This window comes from Mixophyes fleayi, chromosome 10 (genome assembly GCF_038048845.1).
Source record: "Mixophyes fleayi isolate aMixFle1 chromosome 10, aMixFle1.hap1, whole genome shotgun sequence".
Classification (NCBI taxonomy): domain Eukaryota; kingdom Metazoa; phylum Chordata; class Amphibia; order Anura; family Limnodynastidae; genus Mixophyes; species Mixophyes fleayi.
In genome coordinates, this window is record NC_134411.1 from 48,370,509 (window position 1) to 48,396,908 (window position 26,400).

At 36.1% G+C, this 26,400-nt stretch overlaps 11 non-coding genes across 11 annotated transcripts; all 11 read left to right on the forward strand.

Moving 5' to 3' along the window:
- Positions 1-11,928: 11,928 nt before the first annotated feature.
- TRNAV-UAC (transfer RNA valine (anticodon UAC)) lies at positions 11,929-12,001 on the forward strand. The gene has a single exon. It is a non-coding gene; the product is annotated as a tRNA-Val (tRNA).
- A 1,241-nt stretch (positions 12,002-13,242) lies between these two features.
- On the forward strand, positions 13,243-13,315 carry TRNAV-UAC (transfer RNA valine (anticodon UAC)). Its single transcript has one exon. It is a non-coding gene; the product is annotated as a tRNA-Val (tRNA).
- Positions 13,316-15,868: 2,553 nt separating this feature from the next.
- On the forward strand, positions 15,869-15,941 carry TRNAV-UAC (transfer RNA valine (anticodon UAC)). Its single transcript has one exon. It is a non-coding gene; the product is annotated as a tRNA-Val (tRNA).
- Positions 15,942-17,180: 1,239 nt separating this feature from the next.
- TRNAV-UAC (transfer RNA valine (anticodon UAC)) lies at positions 17,181-17,253 on the forward strand. The gene has a single exon. It is a non-coding gene; the product is annotated as a tRNA-Val (tRNA).
- Positions 17,254-18,489: 1,236 nt separating this feature from the next.
- On the forward strand, positions 18,490-18,562 carry TRNAV-UAC (transfer RNA valine (anticodon UAC)). Its single transcript has one exon. It is a non-coding gene; the product is annotated as a tRNA-Val (tRNA).
- An 806-nt stretch (positions 18,563-19,368) lies between these two features.
- On the forward strand, positions 19,369-19,441 carry TRNAV-UAC (transfer RNA valine (anticodon UAC)). The gene has a single exon. It is a non-coding gene; the product is annotated as a tRNA-Val (tRNA).
- Positions 19,442-19,979: 538 nt separating this feature from the next.
- TRNAV-UAC (transfer RNA valine (anticodon UAC)) lies at positions 19,980-20,052 on the forward strand. Its single transcript has one exon. It is a non-coding gene; the product is annotated as a tRNA-Val (tRNA).
- Positions 20,053-21,292: 1,240 nt separating this feature from the next.
- On the forward strand, positions 21,293-21,365 carry TRNAV-UAC (transfer RNA valine (anticodon UAC)). The gene has a single exon. It is a non-coding gene; the product is annotated as a tRNA-Val (tRNA).
- Positions 21,366-22,604: 1,239 nt separating this feature from the next.
- Positions 22,605-22,677, forward strand: TRNAV-UAC (transfer RNA valine (anticodon UAC)). Its single transcript has one exon. It is a non-coding gene; the product is annotated as a tRNA-Val (tRNA).
- A 1,240-nt stretch (positions 22,678-23,917) lies between these two features.
- On the forward strand, positions 23,918-23,990 carry TRNAV-UAC (transfer RNA valine (anticodon UAC)). The gene has a single exon. It is a non-coding gene; the product is annotated as a tRNA-Val (tRNA).
- A 1,239-nt stretch (positions 23,991-25,229) lies between these two features.
- TRNAV-UAC (transfer RNA valine (anticodon UAC)) lies at positions 25,230-25,302 on the forward strand. Its single transcript has one exon. It is a non-coding gene; the product is annotated as a tRNA-Val (tRNA).
- Positions 25,303-26,400: the final 1,098 nt, after the last annotated feature.

Sequence of the window (26,400 nt, forward strand, 5' to 3'; positions counted from 1 at the left end):
TGGGGTCCATCCTGTCATTCCAAGTGTTTGGTACATGTGAAGCCCTTACGTTCTGTTGCTATTATTGAAGAATCTACCAAAGTGTTTTTTCCTTCCCAATACTCCTTGAATGCTGATGTTTTTGATAAACAGAAATCTGAAGTCTTACCTCCGCATCGTATCTGGGACTACCCCATTGATTTTCATCCTGGCAAGATGCCACCCATGGGCCGTGTCTAACCTCTGTCGGTTCCCGAGACGGAGGTAGATTACGTCAAAAATAACTTTCAAAGGCGGTTCATTCGTCCTTCCTCCTCCCCATCCGGTGCCGGTTTCTTTTTTGTTAGAAAGAAGGATGGCTCATTACGCCCTTGCATCACCTGTAGGGGCCTTAACGTAATCACTCTGAAAAATCGTTATCCAATTCCTTTGAAAACTCAGCTCTTTGACCGGATAAAAGAGGGCTCGAATCTGCCCCCCCTTCTCCTGGCCCCCCTTCACACTCTGCCATGCTGCTTTAGCTCCCCCCCTTCTCCGGGCACCCCTTCATCACACTCTGCCATGCTGCTTTGGCCCCCCTTCACACTCTGCCATGCTGCTTTGGCCCCCCTTCACTCTCTGCCATGCTGCCTTTGCCACTTTTCACTCTATGCCATGCTGCCTTTGCCCCTTCGCACTCTCTGCCATGCTGCCTTTGCCCCTTTTCACTCTCTGCTATGCGGCCTTTGCCCCTTCACTCTCTGCCATGCTGTCTGTGCTTCCCCTTCACTCTCTGCCATGCTGCCTTTATTCCCCCTTGCTTCCATTCTTGCACTTACCTTTTCTATCAGCCTCTTTCTTCTCTTCTACTATCTTCTCCCTTCTTGCTGACTCCTCTCTGTGCCGCTCCTCACTGAACATCGGGCGTGATGACGTCACGCCCAACATTCAGTGTGAATGGAGCAGAGAGGAGTCGGGAAGCGCCGCGGTCACGTGAGTATTTTTTTTTTTAGGTTTTTGTTTTTAAAGTTACCCGCTCCCCCCACCAATGAAGAGGGGAGCGATCAGGGTCAGGGCATACCGGGGGATAGCCCAGCCCGCCAGTGGCCCAGTCCGACCCTGCACCCCTTTCCAATACTTAGACTTGTATCTGGTACTAAAACACTGTGGTATCGTTTATTATCCAGAGTTGATGTTAGTTGAACTAAATCTACAACCGTTCCTACACCAAAACCACGCCAAATCATGACATGACCACCACCATGTTTAACTGTATGACTTATGCAATTATCTAACACACGTTCTCCAGCCATTCATCAAAGATACTGACATCTTCCGGCTTCAAAAATTTAAAATTTGGACTTGTCGGTTCAAAATAGTTTTCTCCACTGATCCAGTGCCCAATTACTAGTGTAACTGTTCATTTTCATCGGTGTTCCTTGGCACTTTACTTTATTTAAAGTTCATAACAATGATTTTCTGCACGCTATGTGACCATTTAGACCTACATTACGCAGACTTCTTTTAACTGTACCATCTGATACTCTAATTTTATTGAGTTTTCTTTGATTGCAGTTGCTGGGAGTCTTCGTTTTTGCTTACTCATTATGATAATGTATTTATCTTCCCTTTTTGATGTACACCTGGATTGTCCAGAACAGTTATTTATTTTTTGTCACATTTGTACCTGTTTTTTTTATATCAAGCTAATGTATACGTTACACTAGAGGTGTGAGAAAATGACTTGTTAGGAGTTTTGTTCCTTTCTTTGGGAATGTGTATTCTGCAACTGTCTGAAGAAAGGACTCATGTTAATATCATGTAAATTAAACCTTTTGATGTGTGAGTGTCTAGCACCTGAAGGCACAGGAAGGTTTAATTAGGCTACGGTTAAATTTCCTGTGTCCAGAATAAGATGCAGGAAATCACAGAAAGTTTTAGGATATCACAGATAAGTGTAATATTGTTAGCTTTGCATTGCATGTAAATCCATGTTTGGGTAAACAAATTGCATCCTAATTCTAAAAATAGCTCATACCTCAGTGGGCTGGCTTACCCTGTGACCTACAGATTAAACTCAAAATCTAATCCGTTCCCGGCTGTTTCTGAGGTTTGGACCCAGCATCCAGTACCACCCCTCTTCCCACTACCCAGCAGCTCTGGCCAGTGTGATAGGCCACAGGGGGATCCATCCCCAGCAACCCTGATTCATAGGAAGAGGTGAGGAGTACCAGCCCAGGTACACCAGTAACGGGGTACACTCGCAGCGTCAGTTACCCAGAAGTAACCCGGTACTGGAGGAAAGGAGTCTAATGGTGACAGCATTTGTAAGCCCCTCCTATTGCGGTTAGAGGGCACATTCGGGATAATGAAAGGGAACAGTGGCAAAGTAAGCCCAGCCGGTTCCCAGCAGCAACAGACGGTTGCATAGGTGGTTCATCTTGTCACAATTGCTATTTAATTTTGCAGCAATATTCATTCATCCTCTGTGGCCCTAATGTATTTCCTTTCTTTTTCCCATTTGTAGTTTACAATGTCTCTAAAAGGAAGAAGAAGCTAAGTAAGATGGAACAAGCAACAAAAGCAATGAAATGGATATGGCTATGGTGGGCCAAGAAGACGCACGTCTCCAGCGTTTCATGGATAATGAGCACGAGCTGCAGGACTCTTTCTTTGCTGAAATAATGGATATGCAGGAGTGGATTTTGGTGGGCCACACTGATGCCCAAAAACTATCATTTTCAGTGGGCCAAACTGATACCCATAAAGTAATGTTTTCGGGATGTGTCAAATTGTCCACAGAGAACCACATCTGTCACTTTCTGATCGCCTTTACTACCTTTAGGCTCCAAGAAAACAATATGCATGTTAACTATTCAGCCAATGTTATGTTGTACTCTCAAGTTTGTTACTATAAGTTTCCAAAAATAATTTGAAAATCTGAAGCACTATGATCAGCCACTGATACATATGGCACTATCGCTGATTGGCCACAGGTCACTGCCTCTTTCGAGGTAAAGGTCGTTTAGTGAGGAGGATCGCTTGATCTGCTTTGTGAGGGCAGGTTAATGTGAGTCTAGAGGAGGTGTAGTCACTCTGATGCCAGATTTAGCACTTACCATACAGTAAGAAATTGCATCCTTGGTTAAGTGGATTTATGTCCAGTTGTCCATCCACGATATGGTTCAGTTATCAGTCGTTAGCTGTCCAGCAGTGTGCTTTCTCTGCCACCAATTTACCAATTGATTTAAATAAACTGTGACCTACCAATTTGCCACCTCAAGAAGGTGTCTGTGTCTTTATTTAATTATATACATGAAGTTCGGTGGTAGTGGTGTCATCGGCACTGACAGTGCCGACAGAGTTTAGAACTACAAAATAACCCCGAAAACAATAATAGCGGCAAGATGACAATATGGATTTACCATTAAGCAGGCACTTTTTATGTTCAGCAGCTTTGATGATATTAGAAATTACGTGATTTCTTTATGTACATATTGATGACAGTCGCATTTTCCATGTGTACATCATTAAAACTGCCGACCATAATAAGTGCCTGCTAGATGGTAAGTCCATATTGTCATCTTGCCACTATTGTTTTTTTTCGAGGTTATTTTTTAGTTCTAAACACTGTTTGCATTGTCAGTGCCGTTAATTCATACCACACTCATAAAGTTAATGTATAAGGGTGATGTGTAGAAGTAAAAGACATCCACTATATGCAGTTTAGGTTTCTTTTACGGGTTTCTCTACACAGACACATGAACGACTAAAACATTTTAACCTTTTATTTGTTGGATACTGCATTTTGCTTTATAGTACTTGTACACTTACATATGTTAACGAACAGTAGGGTCAATTATCTCAATTAATTTGATTGTTAAAATGGGAACTATTTCATACATACCTTACTGTATTTTAATTATGATAACACATTTCAGGAGAGCAAAACTGTTGTTTCTTGTTAAGTCTTGCTCTACAGCTACTGAAATACATGTTGTTGCAATTATTTTAAGTAAGATGCAATTTTCCTGTAAATGGTAGACTATTTGTGATAGCATCCATGTACTTTTCATGTTGAGTTTGCTGCCCATTACATTTGCAGTCTGTAATAAAGCACAACATGTACGGATTGAAAAAACCTCTGCATCTCGCTCTATATAAACAACATTTTTTAAACATTTGTACCTTTAAAAGAAATTTAATCTAATAGAGTCCCTTATCTGAGTTATGCCATTTAAAATAAACAGATCACCCTTAGGGTCAGTGGTATCTTTTTTTTAGGTTGAACATGGCTTTGCTATATAGTTGAGTTATTCTCTTATAATGAAAAGTGTTGTGGGATATCATATGAAGAACCTACAGATCTGAATCATAAATTAAATGTTTTTTGAAGCATTGTTGCCGTTTGTTAAGAATTATTTGTAACTTGATTGACCTTCACTACAGTAGTGTGTAATCATTTAATGTTATTTCCGGCTTAAAGCTTACAAACTTTAATTAAACGTTATAATTTTAAGTTGTTTCTTTACAACCATAAAAAACAGGAGCGGTAGCAAGTGCAGTTTAACAAACCAATGAACTGTAAGACTGCAGGGAGCTGGCTGGTTACTAATCGACTGATCAATGGCGCAAACACACGGCATAGCACATTTAGGAAACATTGCCACACTGCAGTGGCAGAAAAGAAAAGTGGTGCAAGATGAAATTGCCCTTGTGCCCTCCCTCCCACCTACCCTCCCTTATGTAAGATATTGAAAAGGACTTGTACAGTTTAACAAAGCAAGCACTGCAGCGACAAGTAGTGCCAGTTTTGTGTCTGAAGAGCTCGGTTTGTTTGGGCCCCCACAAAACAAGGTACCTATGGGCTTGAGGCAGCTAAGCTAACAGTGCTGTTTATGAACTCTACTATGGCAAGTCATGCACCAGTGGAAGCAGTTCTTGCCAGTGATAAGAAGAAGGCCATTGTCATGCCTGGGCATAAGACAAAAAATCCACCTCTTATGTGTGGAATTATTTTTACACAAATCCTGACAACAGTTCTCTAGCTATTTATAGCATTTGTAAAGCCACGGTCAGTAGAGGTAGGGACCTTAACCATCTAGAAACCTAATCCATGTTACGCCATTTAAAGCGAGTTCATGACAAGTACTTGGGAAACTTTGAAACTTAGGCTAAAAAAAATAGCAATAAGCAGTCCATCATCAGCTATCTCCCTTCTCTCAGCTAGATCCCAGCACCTGCAATCTACATCCCCAACACCTTCATCATCAATACCGTCACAAGTTATTGGAGTTAGTCCGGCATCCAAGTTGCTAAGGCTAGATGACTCCTCCCCTTTCCAGGATTCCTCAGTAGAATCCTTGAGCATAAGGCATGCTGCTGCTGCTCCTGCTGCTGGGGTTGAATCTTCAACTCAGAGGTAGACCAATAAGAAGACTACTAGTAGCTTAGAACAATTGACTGTTAAACAGTCCTTTGCAAGAGGAATCAAGTATGACAGTTGTCACCCAGTCGCACAGCGGATCACAGTCGCCTTGGCGACTATGCTAGTATTAGATCTGCATCCAATATCCACCATTAATGCAGCAGGTTTTAGACAGTTAATTGAGGTCATGTGTCCCCGTTACCAAATTCCATCTCGACACCATTTTACTAGACAAGCAATTCCTCACCTGTACCAGGAGGTTACAAAAAAGCAAAATATTGGCTTACGAAATGCCATTCTACCCACTGTACACTTAACCACAGATATGTGGACAAGTGTAGCTGGGAAATCTAAAAATTATATGACTGTGACAGCCGACTAGATTGGTGAATCGCCGTCAGCAGCAGGAATTGCAGCCAGATCTTTCAGAGGCAGGCTGCTTTGTGTATCACCTTTTTCATTAAGAGGCATACAACTGACAACCGGTTTGAAAAACTAAGGTATGTCATTGCAACATGGCTTATCCTGCTTGAACTCTCCTGAGGATATGTGATTTCTGATGACGCCACCAATATTGTTAGTGCATTAAAGCAGGGAGAATTCCATCACATTCCCTGTTTTGCTCACACAAACAACTTGGTGGTGCAGAGCTTTTTAAAAAATGACAGTGACATGCAGGAGATGCTGTCTGAGTCCCAAAATATTTCGGGTCATTTTCAGCATTCTGCAACAGCATGTAGGAGCTACAAGAAGAATCGCATTTGAGGGCGAATGTACTTTAGTCCAGTGTAATGGAGAATACTTTCTGTGCAAGGTTTTGAAACCAATGGAAGCAGCCTGTGGAGTGAGTTCAGAGACTGCTAGCTTGAGCGAAGTGATTCTCTTAATTAGACTTTGGAAAAGCAGCTTGAGAAACTAAAGGAGGAGATGAAACAAAAAAATTACGCTAAGTATGTCAGACCAAGTACTTTATTTGCTTTTCCAGGATCAAAGAGTTATTAACAACTTGAAATCGGATCACTACATATTGGCGACTGTGCTTGAGACTAGATTTAAGTGCTATGTCTTCTCTTTCTTTCCAAGTGACCCAGATCTCAAGAGATGCAATGTGCAGCAAGTAGACAGATCAAGTGGTACATGACACAACGTATCTTTCCCAAGAGACCCAGTGGTGATGCCTATGAGTCAGCACAACATTTTGACAACAGTCTGGTCTAAAAGAATTGCCCAAAATTTGTGACATAAAATTAGACAAAGTACAGAGACTTCTGTAATGGTGGATTCCAGCGGGATTAATTAATATTGTGTGAGGATGATGTACACACTGATGAGGGTGAGAATGATGACAGTGTAGAATGCAGGTGGTGGGATCTAGCTGAGAGAAGGGAGCTAGCTGATGCTAGAATGTTTCTTAATATTTTGGGTAGAACGGCATCTTGGCAATTTTATGTTTTTCTACAGTAAACTTTCCTTTTATTAGAGAGGTGTTTTATTCTTTACCAATGTAAAAGATTGTTTTTTGGATTTCAGTTTCCCTGACTTAAACCCACTATGCTCTTGAGCATAGGCTTTAGTAGATGACGTAGAAGGACTAATATCAACATGACTAGTGTCAGCAACTGGTTGCCATATCAATGCCGCTGAGCTATGGCACTGGAGACTGACAGGAACACTGCTACCCCTTCTGTGTCTGTGCGAGCAATGGCACTTAGACTGGAGAGCGACAAGAGCACTGCTATCCCTGTTTCTGTGTGACCAATGGCACTGAGACTGGAGAGTGACAAGAATAATGTGACTGGAGAATGACAATGTCACTGGAGACTGATAAAAAGAACACTACCACCCCACCTTTTTTTATATGAGCAATGGCACAGAGCAATGTCACTGGAGACTTATAAGAACACTACCACCCTCCTGTTTCTGTATAAGCAATGGCACAGAGCAAAGTCACTGGAGACTGATAACAAGAACACTGCCTTACCTCCTGTTTCAATGTGAACTATGGCACAGTACAATGTCACTGGAGACTGCCAAGAACACTGCCGGAACTCCGGGCTACACAATAGTAACTTGTCGGCCATGATTAAAGCAATTCTGTGAACAGTCACAACCCGCTTTGGCCTCATCTTTGTATGAAAATAAAAAAAGTCCCCTTTGAATGACGTCACCATTTGTCAACCAATCAAAGCTCCTCTTGTGATGACTCACACTTACCGCCAGGGTAGACATGGGATCAGTATGAGCAGGATTGAACCGAGAAAGGTAAAGTGTGAAAGGGGTCTCTGAGCTGGGATGTACTGTGCAACGGCAAAAAACCTGGGAAATTGCAGGGGCGGCAATGTGAAAGTGGTATAAAATGGATGAACCCTGGAAAAAACTGTTTCTGGGTGCAGTTTTCATGGATCACTTTTGCCTGCTGGTTGTTGATCACCAGCAGGATAATATCTTTGGAAATTTAATTTCAGTTGCAAATTAGTCTGATTAAAGAAAATACAATTATTTTGAAACTGTGTAGTTTAGAGACATTTGCTCCCAAAAGAGTTCTTTTCAATAAAAAAAAAGATCCTTCAATAACAATTGCATGGAAGTTTTTCGCACCAAAGTTTACAGGTTTTGACTTTGAATTTATAGTGTAGTGGTTATCCGGCATGTTTTAGTTTAGCACGGAAAGTTTAATGTATGTTATGTAAAGAAATTTTATTTATTTTTCTTTCTAAAAAAGGTAACTGTTATTAAGAAGGCATGCAAAATCACGTGAAATTAATTATTTAAAATGTGGGACTACTGAATAATAAAACTACAAGGCGTTAAACATCATGAATGTTGTGTAATTGTTCTATGTAAAATTGAAATATTAACTACTCAAAAGCCTTGTCTAAAGCTTGATTCCAAAGCTTTAAACAGAAATTTGACCAACCGTTCACAAATTGCACATTTCCAGGTTTAATATCATATATTGAATCATTCTACTGGGCCGCAATTGGTTAAGTTTTGGTTTCATAGTGTAGTGATTATCATGTCTGCTTTACACACAGAAGGTCCTGTGTTCATTCCCCAGTAAAACCATGTTTATATTCTGATTAACCAATCAAGCTTTGATTATCTCCATGCTCAACACATCTCTCCTGCTATTTTATAATGTGAAAAATGTAGTTTGTTCGATAGAAAAAAGCCTTTCTGCTAATGAGAATAAATGATTTTAATAATCTTAACCTAGACTGTAAATTTTAGCTCATAAAAATAGTATATGCAGGTAATCCAGTAATTTTAAAATTTGAAGAATATTTGATGTATCTCATTTTTGCCAACATTGTAGTTTTAGGATTTCTAAATATTTTTAAGGCCAAAGAGCTTGCAAAAGTGTTTTTTTTGTTCATTTTTCTACAATAAGGAATATAATAAATGTTGTGTAAATTTTCTCTGTAAAATTGGAATATCATAGGCTTCTCCATGCAGTTGTTTCTTCTATATCTCCACTGCTTGACTGACTGCCCTGGCTGAGACCCAGGGATTGTGGGACACTGCAGAGAGTGGGTGTGACCAGAAGGACCATTAAATGATGTAGGCCGACCAATCGGCGTCTCATTGAACTGAACACTTTTCACTGTCCAGAGCATCGCTAACCGATGCCCCTGCCAGGTAAGATAAGTGCTGGATTAGCCTAAAATTTTCTGCTGCCTTCTTAGGAACCAAAGCCAGAGGCGAAATGGCTAAATTCTAAATGGGAGGCTCCTGGAATGGGCCAGCCATTCGGACCAATATCAGCTCCTTGACAATCTTATCCCTGAGTATTGCAGATTGCATGTTAATTGACTTTAAATTTCTGTGGACCCCCTTCCCCCATGGGGGGATGCTTCGTGTAACAGAAATCCTAAAACCTTCCATAAATAACCTGCCTGCAGCAAATGCAACAACTTAGCTTCTTCCCTATTTTGAATACCTAGCCAGCCACTCTATCATCCTGCTCACCTTTACTGGCCTCCCTGCGCCAAACCTTATCGCTTTACCATTCCTTCCCACTGTTGCACCACTGTGATCTTAGACAAATATGTATCCCATACCGAAACTTATGGGCCTTTGCCCTTGTGATTTCAATCTAAAAACCTCATCATATCTCCACCATACTGACCCCCTGTATTCTCTGTACACTGAATGAATAAAGTTTGTGCACTTTAGCATGCACATTGCCATTGCACTGTCTGGGAATGCCCCCATGTAACAACCAGAGTGCACAAACATCCTGCTCAGCCAATTATCTATAGTTTTGTACACATTTGCTTGCGCTGCTCCCTCTCTTTTTCCTTGAGTCCCATCTCAGTTAATGTAAATAGATCAGCAAAATTACCCTTCTCAGTTTCTTTCCTAGTGTGTTTTGGCAAATGTCCCGCCACTGCTCTCAACTCACAACCGACAGCTACACTTGCCTGTATGAGCAAATTTTCTTTCTGCGACTCCACTTGCACAAGTTTCTTCCTTACCGCATCACCCCGAGGCCCACTAGCTTCTTCTTCCTCCTATTTTCCCCTACTTCGCGCTGCTGCTCTTTCAACGACTTATGATGCACCGCTAGCTGTACTGAATGTGCCGTTGGCTCTCTGGTGTACCTTCTCCTGTAATCCAATGAATTACCTTATGGCTCCGCTGGAAATGGCATCAGCCGAAGATGGTGCACCGCCAGCTGCGCATGACATGGTGTCAGCTTTTCGGTGAACCATACCCTATGATGCGATGAATGTCGTTTTGGCAGTGCTGGAAATGGCATCAGCTGTAGAAAATGTACCGCTAGCTGCGCTGGAAGTGGCGTCAGCTTTTCGGTGGACCCTCCCCTGTAATCCAATGAATGAACTTTTGGTCGGTCTTGAAATGGCATCAGCTGTAGATGATGTACCGCCCACTGCGCTGGGCATGGCTTCAGCTGTCCGGTGTGCTGGTTTTGGCGTCCCTGTAATGTTAATCATCAACTTTTGCTGCTATTGCTTAACACCTTGAAGGCCAGATCTTGGTATGAGTGTGTCAGGTGGTTCAGAGATGAGATTTTAGCTGTATAATGCAGACTTTGTGTACTGTTTGCCAAAAGTTGTGGCAAACTCTCCAATCAGCAGTTCTGAAAAAGATACTGTAATATTTTTCAGTAAGTTATCTTCGGGAATAATAGCACTTGTAATTAGATGTAATAAGATACCTCCCCAGTACAAATTGCACATTTCCAGGTTTCATATCATATGTCGAGGAATTCAACTTTGATGGACAATCCAGAATGAGTGTAAGTCTTAGTTGCATAGTGTAGTGGATATCACATCTGCTCTACATGCAGAAGGTCCTGGCTTCAATCCCCAATGAAACCATGTTTATGTTCTGATTAACCAGTCAAGCTTTGATTATTTCCATGCTCAACAGATCTCTCCTGCCATTTTAAAATGTGAAAAAGGTAGTTTGTTCAATAGAAACTGGCCTTTCTGCTAATTGGAATAAATGTAACCTTAACCTACACATTAAGTTTTAATCCAGTAATTTTAAAATTGGAAGTAATGTTGATTTATCTCCTTTTTGCCAACAATGTATTTTCATGATTTCTATATATTTTTAAAGCAAAAGAGCTTGTTAAAGAGTTTTTTTGTTCATTTTTCTACATTAATGAATATAATATATGTTGTGTAAATTTTCTCTGTAAAATTGGAATATCATAAGCTTCTCCATGCAGTTGTTTCTTCCATATCTCCACTGCTTGACTGACAGCCCTGGCTGAGACCCAGGGATTGTGGGACACTGCAGAGAGTAGGTGTGATGAGAAAGGACCATTAAGAAGCTGCTATCACAGAGAATGCTATTTTTCTGTTGATTCAATATGTTCATGCCCACCATTGTAACTGCATAAGATTAGAAACAAAAATATGTGCTGTTGTGAGACTACTAAAATAGGAGAACCCTGGAAAAAACTTTCTGTGTGAAATTTTCAGGTTTTTGATCACCAGCAGGCAATATCTTTGGAAATTTAATTTCAGTTGCAAATTAGTCACCCTCTGATTAAAGAAAACCAAATTCTTTAAATACTATGCTGTGTAGTGACATTTTCTTTCAAAAGAGTTTTTTTCAATGAAAACAAGTTCTTTCCAAAACTAGTATATGGTAGTTGAGCATTAAAGAATTTAGATTTTGTCTTTGGATTTACAGTGTAGTGGTTATCAGACATGTTTTAGTTTTTCGTGTAAAGTTTGATGTATGTTATGAAAGGGAATTTTATTTATATGTCTTCCTAAAAAAGGCATCTGTTGAAAACAAGGCTTGCTAAATCACTGGAAATGAATCCTTAAAAATGTGGGGCTACTGATCGATAAAACTACAAGGCATTAAACATCATGAATGCTGTCACATTTTTCTCTTTAAAATTGAAATATTAACTACTCAAAAATCTTCTCTAAACTTGATTCCAATAGTTTAAACAGAAGTTTGACCAACAATTCAAAAATTGCACATTTCCAGGTTTCATATCATATGTCGAGTCATTCAACTTTGCTGAACTGTGCAGAAACAGGCTATGTCTTGGTTTCATAGTGTAGTGGTTATCACATCTGCTTTACACGCAGAAAGTCCTGGCTTCAATCCCCAGTGAAACCATGTTTATGTTCTGATTAACCAATCAATCTTTGATTATTTCCATACTCAACATATCTCTTCTGGTGATTTAAAATGTGAAAAATGTAGTTTGTTCAATAGAAACTGGCCTTTCTACTAATGGGAATAAATGTAGTCTTAAACTACACTTTAAGTTTTAGTTCATAAAAATAGTATATGCTTGTAATCCAGTAATTTTAAAATTGGAAGTTAAGTTGACTTATCTCCTTTTTGCCAACAATGTATTTTCATGATTTCTATATATTTTTAAAGTAAAAGAGCTTGTTAAAATGGTTTTTTGTTCATTTTTCTACATTAATGAATATACTTTATGCTTTGTAAATTTTCTCTGTAAAATTGAAATCTCATAAGCTTCTCCATGCAATTGTTTCTTCCATATCTCCACTGCTTGACTGACAGCCCTGGCTGAGACCTAGGGATTCTGGGACACTGCAGAGAGTGGGTGTGATGAGGAGGACCATTAAGAAGCTGCTATCACAGAGAATGCTATTTTTTTGTGATTCAATATGTTCATGCCCACCATTGTGACTGCTTAAGATTACAAAACAAAAATATGTGCTATTGTGAGACTACTAAAATAGGAGAACCCTGGAAAGAACTTTCTGTGTGAAATTTTCAGGGCTCGCAGTTGACTGCTGGTTTTTGATCACCAGCAGGCAATATCTTTGGAAATTTAATTTCAGTTGCAAATTAGTCACCCTCTGATTAAAGAAAATCAAATTCTTTAAATACTATGCTGTGTAGTAACATTTTCTTTCAAAAGAGTTCTTTTCAATGAAAACAAGTTCTTTTCAAAACTAGTATATGGTAGTTGAGCATTAAAGAATTTAGATTTTGTCTTTGGATTTACAGTGTAGTGGTTATCAGACATGTTTTAGTTTTTCATGTAAAGTTTGATGTATGTTATGAAAGGGAATTTTATTTATATGTCTTCCTAAAAAAGGCATCTGTTCAAAACAAGGCTTGCTAAATCACTGGAAATGAATCCTTAAAAATGTGGGGCTACTGAATGATAAAACTACAAGGCATTAAACATCATGAATGCTGTCACATTTTTCTCTTTAAAATTGAAATATTAACTACTCAAAAATCTTCTCTAAACTTGATTCCAAGGGTTTAAACAGAAGTTTGACCAACAATTCAAAAATTGCACATTTCCAGGTTTCATATCATATGTCGAGTCATTCAACTTTGCTGAACTGTGCAGAAGCAGGTGATGTCTTGGTTTCATAGTGTAGTGGTTATCACATCTGCTTTACATGCAGAAGGTCCTGGGTTCAATCCCCAGTGAAACCATGTTTATGTTCTGATTAATCAATCAATCTTTAAATATTTCCATACTCAACATATCTCTTCTGGTGATTTAAAATTGAAAAAGGTAGTTTGTTCAATAGAAACTGGCCTTTCTGCTAATGGGAATAAATGTAGTCTTAAACTACACTTTAAGTTTTAGTTCATAAAGATAGTATATGCTTGTAATCCAGTAAATTTAAAATTGGAAGTTAAGTTGACTTATCTCCTATTTTGCCAACAATGTATTTTCATGATTTCTATATATTTTTAAAGCAAAAGAGCTTGTTAAAATGGTTTTTTGTTCATTTTTCTACATTAATGAATATACTTTATGCTTTGTAAATTTTCTCTGTAAAATTGAAATCTCATAAGCTTCTCCATGCAATTGTTTCTTCCATATCTCCACTGCTTGACTGACAGCCCTGACTGAGACCTAGGGATAATGGGACACTGCAGAGAGTGGGTGTGATGAGGAGGACCATTAAGAAGCTGCTATCACAGAGAATGCTATTTTTCTGTGATTCAATATGTTCATGCCCACCATTGTGACTGCTTAAGATTATAAACAAAAATATGTGCTGTTGTGAGACTACTAAAATAGGAGAACCCTGGAAAAAACTTCCTGTGTGAATTTTTCAGGACTCGCAGTTGACTGCTGGTTTTTGATCACCAGCAGGCAATATCTTTGGAAATTTAATTTCAGTTGCAAATTAGTCACCCTCTGATTAAAGAAAATCAAATTCTTTAAATACTATGCTGTGTAGTAACATTTTCTTTCAAAAAAGTTATTTTCAATGAAAACAAGTTTTTTCCAAAACTAGTATATGGTAGTTGAGCATTAAAGAATTTAGATTTTGTCTTTGGATTTACAGTGTAGTGGTTATCAGACATGTTTTAGTTTTTCATGTAAAGTTTGATGTATGTTATGAAAGGGAATTTTATTTATATGTCTTCCTAAAAAAGGCATCTGTTCAAAACAAGGCTTGCTAAATCACTGGAAATGAATCCTTAAAAATGTGGGGCTACTGAATGATAAAACTACAAGGCATTAAACATCATGAATGCTGTCACATTTTTCTCTACAAAATTGAAATATTAACTACTCAAAAATCTTCTCTAAACTTGATTTCAAGGGTTTAAACAGAAGTTTGACCAAGAATTCAAAAATTGCACATTTCCAGGTTTCATATCATATGTCGAGTCATTCAACTTTGCTGAACTGTGCAGAAGCAGGATATGTCTTTTTTTCATAGTGTAGTGGTTATCACATCTGCTTTACATGCAGAAGGTCCTGGGTTCAATCCCCAGTGAAACCATGTTTAAGTTCTGATTAAAAAATCAATCTTTAAATATTTCCATACTCAACATATCTCTTCTGGTGATTTAAACTGTGAAAAGGGTAGTTTGTTCAATAGAAACTGGACTTTCTGCTAATGGGAATAAATGTAGTCTTAAACTACACTTTAAGTTTTAGTTCATAAAAATAGTATATACTTGTAATCCAGTAATTTTAAAATTAAAAGTTAAGTTGACTTATCTCCTTTTTGCCAACAATGTATTTTCATGATTTCTATATATTTTTAAAGCAAAAGAGCTTGTTAAAATGTTTTTTTGTTCATTTTTCTACATTAATGAATATACTTTATGCTGTGTAAATTTTCTCTGTAAAATTGAAATCTCATAAGCTTCTCCATGCAATTGTTTCTTCCATATCTCCACTGCTCGACTGACAGCCCTGGCTGAGACCTAGGGATTCTGGGACACTGCAGAGAGTGGGTGTGATGAGGAGGACCATTAAGAAGCTGCTATGACAGAGAATGCTATTTTTCTGTGATTCAATATGTTCATGCCCACCATTGTGACTGCTTAATATTAGAAACAAAAATATGTGCTATTGTGAGACTACTAAAATAGGAGAACCCTGGAAAAAACTTCCTGTGTGAAATTTTCAGGGCTCGCAGTTGACTGCTGGTTTTTGATCACCAGCAGGCAATATCTTTGGAAATTTAATTTCAGTTGCAAATTAGTCATCCTCTGATTAAAGAAAATCAAATTCTTTAAATACTATGCTGTGTAGTGACATTTGCTTTCAAAAGAGTTCTTTTCAATGAAAACAAGTTCTTTCCAAAACTAGTATATGGTAGTTGAGCATTAAAGAATTTAGATTTTGTCTTTGGATTTACAGTGTAGTGGTTATCAGACATGTTTTAGTTTTTCGTGTAAAGTTTGATGTATGTTATGAAAGGGAATTTTATTTATATGTCTTCCTAAAAAAGGCATATGTTCAAAACAAGGCTTGCTAAATCACTGGAAATGAATCCTTAAAAATGTGGGGCTACTGATCGATAAAACTACAAGGCATTAAACATCATGAATGCTGTCACATTTTTCTCTTTAAAATTGAAATATTAACTACTCAAAAATCTTCTCTAAACTTGATTCCAAGGGTTTAAACAGAAGTTTGACCAACAATTCAAAAATTTCACATTTCCAGGTTTCATATCATATGTCGAGTCATTCAACTTTGCTGAACTGTGCAGAAACAGGCTATGTCATGGTTTCATAGTGTAGTGGTTATCACATCTGCTTTACCCGCAGAATGTCCTGGGTTTAATTCCCAGTGAAACCATGTTTATGTTCTGATTAACCAATCAATCTTTAAATATTTCCATACTCAACATATCTCTTCTGGTGATTTAAACTGTGAAAAAGGTAGTTTGTTCAATAGAAACTGGCCTTTCTGCTAATGGGAATAAATGTAGTCTTAAACTACACTTTAAGTTTTAGTTCATAAAAATAGTATATACTTGTAATCCAGTAATTTTAAAATTGAAAGTTAAGTTGACTTATCTCCTTTTTGCCAACAATGTATTTTCATGATTTCTATATATTTTTAAAGCAAAGAGCTTGTTAAAATGTTTTTTTGTTCATTTTTCCACATTAATGAATATACTTTATGCTGTGTAAATTTTCTCTGTAAAATTGAAATCTCATAAGCTTCTCCATGCAATTGTTTCTTCCATATCTCCACTGCTTGACTGACAGCCCTGGCTGAGACCTAGGGATTCTGGGACACTGCAGAAAGTGGGTGTGATGAGGAGGACCATTAAGAAGCTGCTATCACAGAGAATGCTATTTTTTTGTGATTCAATATGTTCATGCCCACCATTGTGACTGCTTAAGATTAGAAACAAAAATATGTGCTGTTGTGAGACTACTAAAATAGGAGAATCCTGGAAAAATCTTCCTGTGTGAAATTTTCAGGGCTCGCAGTTGACTGCTGGTTTTTGATCACCAGCAGGCAATATCTTTGGAAATTTAATTTTAGTTGCAAATTAGTCACCCTCTGATTAAAGAAAATCAAGTTCTTTAAATACTATGCTGTGTAGTGACATTTGCTTTCAAAAGAGTTCTTTTCAATGAAAACAAGTTTTTTCCAAAACTAGTATATGGTAGTTGAGCATTAAAGAATTTAGATTTTGTCTTTGGATTTACAGTGTAGTGGTTATCAGACATGTTTTAGTTTTTCATGTAAAGTTTGATGTATGTTATGAAAAGGAATTTTATTTATATGTCTTCCTAAAAAAGGCATATGTTCAAAACAAGGCTTGCTAAATCACTAAAAAGGAATCCTTAAAAATGTGGGGCTACTGATCGATAAAACTACAAGGCATTAAACATCATGAATGCTGTCACATTTTTCTCTTTAAAATTGAAATATTAACTACTCAAAAATCTTCTCTAAACTTGATTCCAAGGGTTTAAACAGAAGTTTGACCAACAATTCAAAAATTGCACATTTCCAGGTTTCATATCATATGTCGAGTCATTCAAATTTGCTGAACTGTGCAGAAGGAGTCTATGTCTTGGTTTCATAGTGTAGTGGTTATCACATCTGCTTTACACGCAAAAGGTCCTGGGTTCAATCCCCAGTGAAACCATGTTTATGTTCTGATTAATCAATCTTTAAATATTTCCATACTCAACATATCTCTTCTGGTGATTTAAACTATGAAAAAGGTAGTTTGTTCAATAGAAACTGGCCTTTCTGCTAATGGGAATAAATGTAGTCTTAAACTACACTTTAAGTATTAGTTCATAAAAATTGTATATACTTGTAATCCAGTAATTTTAAAATTGGAAGTTAAGTTGACTTATCTCCTTTTTGCCAACAATGTATTTTCATGATTTCTATAAATTTTTAAAGCAAAAGAGCTTGTAAAATGTTTTTTTTGTTCATTTTTCTACATTAATTAATGTTTTTTATGCTTTGTAAATTTTCTCTGCAAAATTGAAATCCCATAAGCTTCTCCATGCAATTGTTTCTTCCATATCTCCACTGCTTGACTGACAGCCCTGGCTGAGACCTAGGGATAGTGGGACACTGCAGAGAGTGGGTGTGATGAGGAGGAACATTAAAAAGCTGCTATCACAGAGAATGCTATTTTTATGTGATTCAATATGTTCATGCCCACCATTGTGACTGCTTAATATTAGAAACAAAAATATGTGCTGTTATGAGACTACTAAAATAGGAGAACCCTGGAAAAAACTTCCTGTGTGAAATTTTCAGGGCTCGCAGTTGACTGCTGGTTTTTGATCACCAGCAGGCAATATCTTTGGAAATTTAATTTCAGTTGCAAATTAGTCATCCTCTGATTAAAGAAAATCAAATTCTTTAAATACTATGCTGTGTAGTGACATTTGCTTTCAAAAAAGTTATTTTCAATGAAAACAAGTTCTTTCCAAAACTAGTATATGGTAGTTGAGCATTAAAGAATTTAGATTTTGTCTTTGGATTTACAGTGTAGTGGTTATCAGACATGTTTTAGTTTTTCGTGTAAAGTTTGATGTATGTTATGAAAGGGAATTTTATTTATATGTCTTCCTAAAAAAGGCATATGTTCAAAACAAGGCTTGCTAAATCACTAAAAAGGAATCCTTAAAAATGTGGGGCTACTGATCGATAAAACTACAAGGCATTAAACATCATGAATGCTGTCACATTTTTCTCTTTAAAATTGAAATATTAACTACTCAAAAATCTTCTCTAAACTTGATTCCAAGGGTTTAAACAGAAGTTTGACCAACAATTCAAAAATTGCACATTTCCAGGCTTCATATCATATGTCGAGTCATTCAACTTTGCTGAACTGTGCAGAAACAGGCTACGTCTTGGTTTCGTAGTGTAGTGATTATCACATCTGTTTTACACGCAGAAGGTCCTGGGTTCAATCCCCAGTGAAACCATGTTTATGTTCTGATTAACCAATCAATCTTTAAATATTTCCATACTTAACATATCTCTTCTGGTGATTTAAACTGTGAAAAAGGTAGTTTGTTCAATAGAAACTGGCCTTTCTGCTAATGGGAATAAATGTAGTCTTAAACTACACTTTAAGTTTTAGTTCATAAAAATAGTATAAACTTGTAATCCAGTAATTTTAAAATTGGAAGTTAAGTTGACTTTTCTCCTTTTTGCCAACAATGTATTTTCATGGAAATTTAATTTTAGTTGCAAATTAGTCACCCTCTGATTAAAGAAAATCAAATTCTTTAAATACTATGCTGTGTAAAGACATTTGCTTTCAAAAGAGTTCTTTTCAATGAAAACAAGTTTTTTTCCAAAACTAGTATATGGTAGTTGAGCATTAAAGAATTTAGATTTTGTCTTTGGATTTACAGTGTAGTGGTTATCAGACATGTTTTAGTTTTTCGTGTAAAGTTTGATGTATGTTATGAAAGGGAATTTTATTTATATGTCTTCCTAAAAAAGGCATATGTTCAAAACAAGGCTTGCTAAATCACTAAAAAGGAATCCTTAAAAATGTGGGGCTACTGATCGATAAAACTACAAGGCATTAAACATCATGAATGCTGTCACATTTTTCTCTTTAAAATTGAAATATTAACTACTCAAAAATCTTCTCTAAACTTGATTCCAAGGGTTTAAACAGAAGTTTGACCAACAATTCAAAAATTGCACATTTCCAGGTTTCATATCATATGTCGAGTCATTCAACTTTGCTGAACTGTGCAGAAACAGGCTACGTCTTTCTTTCATAGTGTAGTGGTTATCACATCTGCTTTACACGCAGAAGGTCCTGGGTTCAATCCCCAGTGAAACCATGTTTATGTTCTGATTAACCAATCAATCTTTAAATATTTCCATACTCAACATATCTCTTCTGGTGATTTAAACTGTGAAAAGGGTAGTTTGTTCAATAGAAACTGGACTTTCTGCTAATGGGAATAAATGTAGTCTTAAACTACACTTTACGTTTTAGTTCATAAAAATAATATATACTTGTAATCCAGTAATTTTAAAATTAAAAGTTTGATGTATGTTATGAAAGGGAATTTTATTTATATGTCTTCCTAAAAAAGGCATATGTTCAAAACAAGGCTTGCTAAATCACTAAAAAGGAATCCTTAAAAATGTGGGGCTACTGATCGATAAAACTACAAGGCATTAAACATCATGAATGCTGTCACATTTTTCTCTTTAAAATTGAAATATTAACTACTCAAAAATCTTCTCTAAACTTGATTCCAAGGGTTTAAACAGAAGTTTGACCAACAATTCCAAAATTGTACATTTCCAGGTTTCATATCATATGTCGAGTCATTCAACTTTGCTGAACTGTGCAGAAACAGGCTACGTCTTGGTTTCATAGTGTAGTGGTTATCACATCTGCTTTACACACAGAAGGTCCTGGGTTCAATCCCCAGTGAAACCATGTTTATGTTCTGATTAACCAATCAATCTTTAAATATTTCCATACTCAACATATCTCTTCTGGTGATTTAAACTGTGAAAAGGGTAGTTTGTTCAATAGAAAGTGGCCTTTCTGCTACTGGGAATAAATGTAGTCTTAAACTACACTTTAAGTTTTAGTTCATAAAAATAGTATATACTTGTAATCCAGTAATTTTAAAATTAAAAGTTAAGTTGACTTATCTCCTTTTTGCCAACAATGTATTTTCATGATTTCTATATATTTTTAAAGCAAAAGAGCTTGTTAAAATGTTTTTTTGTTCATTTTTCTACATTAATGAATATACTTTATGCTGTGTAAATTTTCTCTGTAAAATTGAAATCTCATAAGCTTCTCCATGCAATTGTTTCTTCCATATCTCCACTGCTCGACTGACAGCCCTGGCTGAGACCTAGGGATTCTGGGACACTGCAGAGAGTGGGTGTGATGAAGAGGACCATTAAGAAGCTGCTATCACAGAGAATGCTATTTTTCTGTGATTCAATATGTTCATGCCCACCATTGTGACTGCTTAAGATTAGAAACAAAAATATGTGCTGTTGTGAGACTACTAAAATAGGAGAATCCTGGAAAAAACTTCCTGTGTGAAATTTTCAGGGCTCGCAGTTGACTGCTGGTTTTTGATCACCAGCAGGCAATATCTTTGGAAATTTAATTTTAGTTGCAAATTAGTCACCCTCTGATTAAAGAAAATCAAATTCTTTAAATACTATGCTGTGTAGTGACATTTGCTTTCAAAAGAGTTCTTTCCAATGAAAACAAGTTTTTTCCAAAACTAGTATATGGTAGTTGAGCATTAAAGAATTTAGATTTTGTCTTTGGATTTACAGTGTAGTGGTTATCAGACATGTTTTAGTTTTTCATGTAAAGTTTGATGTATGTTATGAAAAGGAATTTTATTTATATGTCTTCCTAAAAAAGGCATCTGTTCATAACAAGGCTTGCTAAATCACTGGAAATGAATCCTTAAAAATGTGGGGCTACTGAATGATAAAACTACAAGGCATTAAACATCATGAATGCTGTCACATTTTTCTCTTTAAAATTGAAATATTAACTACTCAAAAATCTTCTCTAAACTTGATTTCAAGGGTTTAAACAGAAGTTTGACCAACAATTCAAAAATTGCACATTTCCAGGTTTCATATCATATGTCGAGTCATTCAACTTTGCTGAACTGTGCAGGAGCAGGTTATGTCTTGGTTTCATAGTGTAGTGGTTATCACATCTGCTTTACCCGCAGAAGGTCCTGGGTTCAATCCCCAGTGAAACCATGTTTATGTTCTGATTAACCAATCAATCTTTAAATATTTCCATACTCAACATATCTCTTCTGGTGATTTAAACTGTGAAAAATGTAGTTTGTTCAATAGAAACTTGCCTTTCTGCTAATGGGAATAAATGTAGTCTTAAACTACACTTTAAGTTTTAGTTCATAAAAATTGTATATACTTGTAATCCAGTAATTTTAAAAGTGGAAGTTAAGTTGACTTATCTCCTTTTTGCCAACAATGTATTTTCATGATTTCTATATATTTTTAAAGCAAAAGAGCTTGTAAAATGTTTTTTTGTTCATTTTTCTACATTAATTAATGTTTTTTATGCTTTGTAAATTTTCTCTGCAAAATTGAAATCCCATAAGCTTCTCCATGCAATTGTTTCTTGCATATCTCCACTGCTTGACTGACAGCCCTGGCTGAGACCTAGGGATAGTGGGACACTGCAGAGAGTGGGTGTGATGAGGAGGAACATTAAAAAGCTGCTATCACAGAGAATGCTATTTTTCTGTGATTCAATATGTTCATGCCCACCATTGTGACTGCTTAATATTAGAAACAAAAATATGTGCTGTTATGAGACTACTAAAATAGGAGAACCCTGGAAAAAACTTCCTGTGTGAAATTTTCAGGGCTCGCAGTTGACTGCTGGTTTTTGATCACCAGCAGGCAATATCTTTGGAAATTTAATTTCAGTTGCAAATTAGTCATCCTCTGATTAAAGAAAATCAAATTCTTTAAATACTATGCTGTGTAGTGACATTTGCTTTCAAAAAAGTTATTTTCAATGAAAACAAGTTCTTTCCAAAACTAGTATATGGTAGTTGAGCATTAAAGAATTTAGATTTTGTCTTTGGATTTACAGTGTAGTGGTTATCAGACATGTTTTAGTTTTTCGTGTAAAGTTTGATGTATGTTATGAAAGGGAATTTTATTTATATGTCTTCCTAAAAAAGGCATATGTTCAAAACAAGGCTTGCTAAATCACTAAAAAGGAATCCTTAAAAATGTGGGGCTACTGATCGATAAAACTACAAGGCATTAAACATCATGAATGCTGTCACATTTTTCTCTTTAAAATTGAAATATTAACTACTCAAAAATCTTCTCTAAACTTGATTCCAAGGGTTTAAACAGAAGTTTGACCAACAATTCCAAAATTGTACATTTCCAGGTTTCATATCATATGTCGAGTCATTCAACTTTGCTGAACTGTGCAGAAACAGGCTACGTCTTGGTTTCATAGTGTAGTGGTTATCACATCTGCTTTACACACAGAAGGTCCTGGGTTCAATCCCCAGTGAAACCATGTTTATGTTCTGATTAACCAATCAATCTTTAAATATTTCCATACTCAACATATCTCTTCTGGTGATTTAAACTGTGAAAAGGGTAGTTTGTTCAATAGAAAGTGGCCTTTCTGCTAATGGGAATAAATGTAGTCTTAAACTACACTTTAAGTTTTAGTTCATAAAAATAGTATATACTTGTAATCCAGTAATTTTAAAATTAAAAGTTAAGTTGACTTATCTCCTTTTTGCCAACAATGTATTTTCATGATTTCTATATATTTTTAAAGCAAAAGAGCTTGTTAAAATGTTTTTTTGTTCATTTTTCTACATTAATGAATATACTTTATGCTGTGTAAATTTTCTCTGTAAAATTGAAATCTCATAAGCTTCTCCATGCAATTGTTTCTTCCATATCTCCACTGCTCGACTGACAGCCCTGGCTGAGACCTAGGGATTCTGGGACACTGCAGAGAGTGGGTGTGATGAAGAGGACCATTAAGAAGCTGCTATCACAGAGAATGCTATTTTTCTGTGATTCAATATGTTCATGCCCACCATTGTGACTGCTTAAGATTAGAAACAAAAATATGTGCTGTTGTGAGACTACTAAAATAGGAGAATCCTGGAAAAAACTTCCTGTGTGAAATTTTCAGGGCTCGCAGTTGACTGCTGGTTTTTGATCACCAGCAGGCAATATCTTTGGAAATTTAATTTTAGTTGCAAATTAGTCACCCTCTGATTAAAGAAAATCAAATTCTTTAAATACTATGCTGTGTAGTGACATTTGCTTTCAAAAGAGTTCTTTCCAATGAAAACAAGTTTTTTCCAAAACTAGTATATGGTAGTTGAGCATTAAAGAATTTAGATTTTGTCTTTGGATTTACAGTGTAGTGGTTATCAGACATGTTTTAGTTTTTCATGTAAAGTTTGATGTATGTTATGAAAAGGAATTTTATTTATATGTCTTCCTAAAAAAGGCATCTGTTCATAACAAGGCTTGCTAAATCACTGGAAATGAATCCTTAAAAATGTGGGGCTACTGAATGATAAAACTACAAGGCATTAAACATCATGAATGCTGTCACATTTTTCTCTTTAAAATTGAAATATTAACTACTCAAAAATCTTCTCTAAACTTGATTTCAAGGGTTTAAACAGAAGTTTGACCAACAATTCAAAAATTGCACATTTCCAGGTTTCATATCATATGTCGAGTCATTCAACTTTGCTGAACTGTGCAGGAGCAGGTTATGTCTTGGTTTCATAGTGTAGTGGTTATCACATCTGCTTTACCCGCAGAAGGTCCTGGGTTCAATCCCCAGTGAAACCATGTTTATGTTCTGATTAACCAATCAATCTTTAAATATTTCCATACTCAACATATCTCTTCTGGTGATTTAAACTGTGAAAAATGTAGTTTGTTCAATAGAAACTTGCCTTTCTGCTAATGGGAATAAATGTAGTCTTAAACTACACTTTAAGTTTTAGTTCATAAAAATTGTATATACTTGTAATCCAGTAATTTTAAAAGTGGAAGTTAAGTTGACTTATCTCCTTTTTGCCAACAATGTATTTTCATGATTTCTATATATTTTTAAAGCAAAAGAGCTTGTAAAATGTTTTTTTGTTCATTTTTCTACATTAATTAATGTTTTTTATGCTTTGTAAATTTTCTCTGCAAAATTGAAATCCCATAAGCTTCTCCATGCAATTGTTTCTTGCATATCTCCACTGCTTGACTGACAGCCCTGGCTGAGACCTAGGGATAGTGGGACACTGCAGAGAGTGGGTGTGATGAGGAGGAACATTAAAAAGCTGCTATCACAGAGAATGCTATTTTTCTGTGATTCAATATGTTCATGCCCACCATTGTGACTGCTTAATATTAGAAACAAAAATATGTGCTGTTATGAGACTACTAAAATAGGAGAACCCTGGAAAAAACTTCCTGTGTGAAATTTTCAGGGCTCGCAGTTGACTGCTGGTTTTTGATCACCAGCAGGCAATATCTTTGGAAATTTAATTTCAGTTGCAAATTAGTCATCCTCTGATTAAAGAAAATCAAATTCTTTAAATACTATGCTGTGTAGTGACATTTGCTTTCAAAAAAGTTATTTTCAATGAAAACAAGTTCTTTCCAAAACTAGTATATGGTAGTTGAGCATTAAAGAATTTAGATTTTGTCTTTGGATTTACAGTGTAGTGGTTATCAGACATGTTTTAGTTTTTCGTGTAAAGTTTGATGTATGTTATGAAAGGGAATTTTATTTATATGTCTTCCTAAAAAAGGCATATGTTCAAAACAAGGCTTGCTAAATCACTAAAAAGGAATCCTTAAAAATGTGGGGCTACTGATCGATAAAACTACAAGGCATTAAACATCATGAATGCTGTCACATTTTTCTCTTTAAAATTGAAATATTAACTACTCAAAAATCTTCTCTAAACTTGATTCCAAGGGTTTAAACAGAAGTTTGACCAACAATTCAAAAATTGCACATTTCCAGGTTTCATATCATATGTCGAGTCATTCAAATTTGCTGAACTGTGCAGAAGGAGTCTATGTCTTGGTTTCATAGTGTAGTGGTTATCACATCTGCTTTACATGCAGAAGGTCCTGGGTTCAATCCCCAGTGAAACCATGTTTATGTTCTGATTAATCAATCTTTAAATATTTCCATACTCAACATATCTCTTCTGGTGATTTAAACTATGAAAAAGGTAGTTTGTTCAATAGAAACTGGCCTTTCTGCTAATGGGAATAAATGTAGTCTTAAACTACACTTTAAGTTTTAGTTCATAAAAATTGTATATACTTGTAATCCAGTAATTTTAAAATTGGAAGTTAAGTTGACTTATCTCCTTTTTGCCAACAATGTATTTTCATGATTTCTATATATTTTTAAAGCAAAAGAGCTTGTAAAATGTTTTTTTGTTCATTTTTCTACATTAATTAATGTTTTTTATGCTTTGTAAATTTTCTCTGCAAAATTGAAATCCCATAAGCTTCTCCATGCAATTGTTTCTTCCATATCTCCACTGCTTGACTGACAGCCCTGGCTGAGACCTAGGGATAGTGGGACACTGCAGAGAGTGGGTGTGATGAGGAGGAACATTAAAAAGCTGCTATCACAGAGAATGCTATTTTTCTGTGATTCAATATGTTCATGCCCACCATTGTGACTGCTTAATATTAGAAACAGAAATATGTGCTGTTGTGAGACTACTAAAATAGGAGAACCCTGGAAAAAACTTCCTGTGTGAAATTTTCAGGGCTCGCAGTTGACTGCTGGTTTTTGATCACCAGCAGGCAATATCTTTGGAAATTTAATTTCAGTTGCAAATTAGTCATCCTCTGATTAAAGAAAATCAAATTCTTTAAATACTATGCTGTGTAGTGACATTTGCTTTCAAAAAAGTTATTTTCAATGAAAACAAGTTCTTTCCAAAACTAGTATATGGTAGTTGAGCATTAAAGAATTTAGATTTTGTCTTTGGATTTACAGTGTAGTGGTTATCAGACATGTTTTAGTTTTTCGTGTAAAGTTTGATGTATGTTATGAAAAGGAATTTTATTTATATGTCTTCCTAAAAAAGGCATATGTTCAAAACAAGGCTTGCTAAATCACTGGAAATGAATCCTTAAAAATGTGGGGCTACTGAATGATAAAACTACAAGGCATTAAACATCATGAATGCTGTCACATTTTTCTCTTTAAAATTGAAATATTAACTACTCA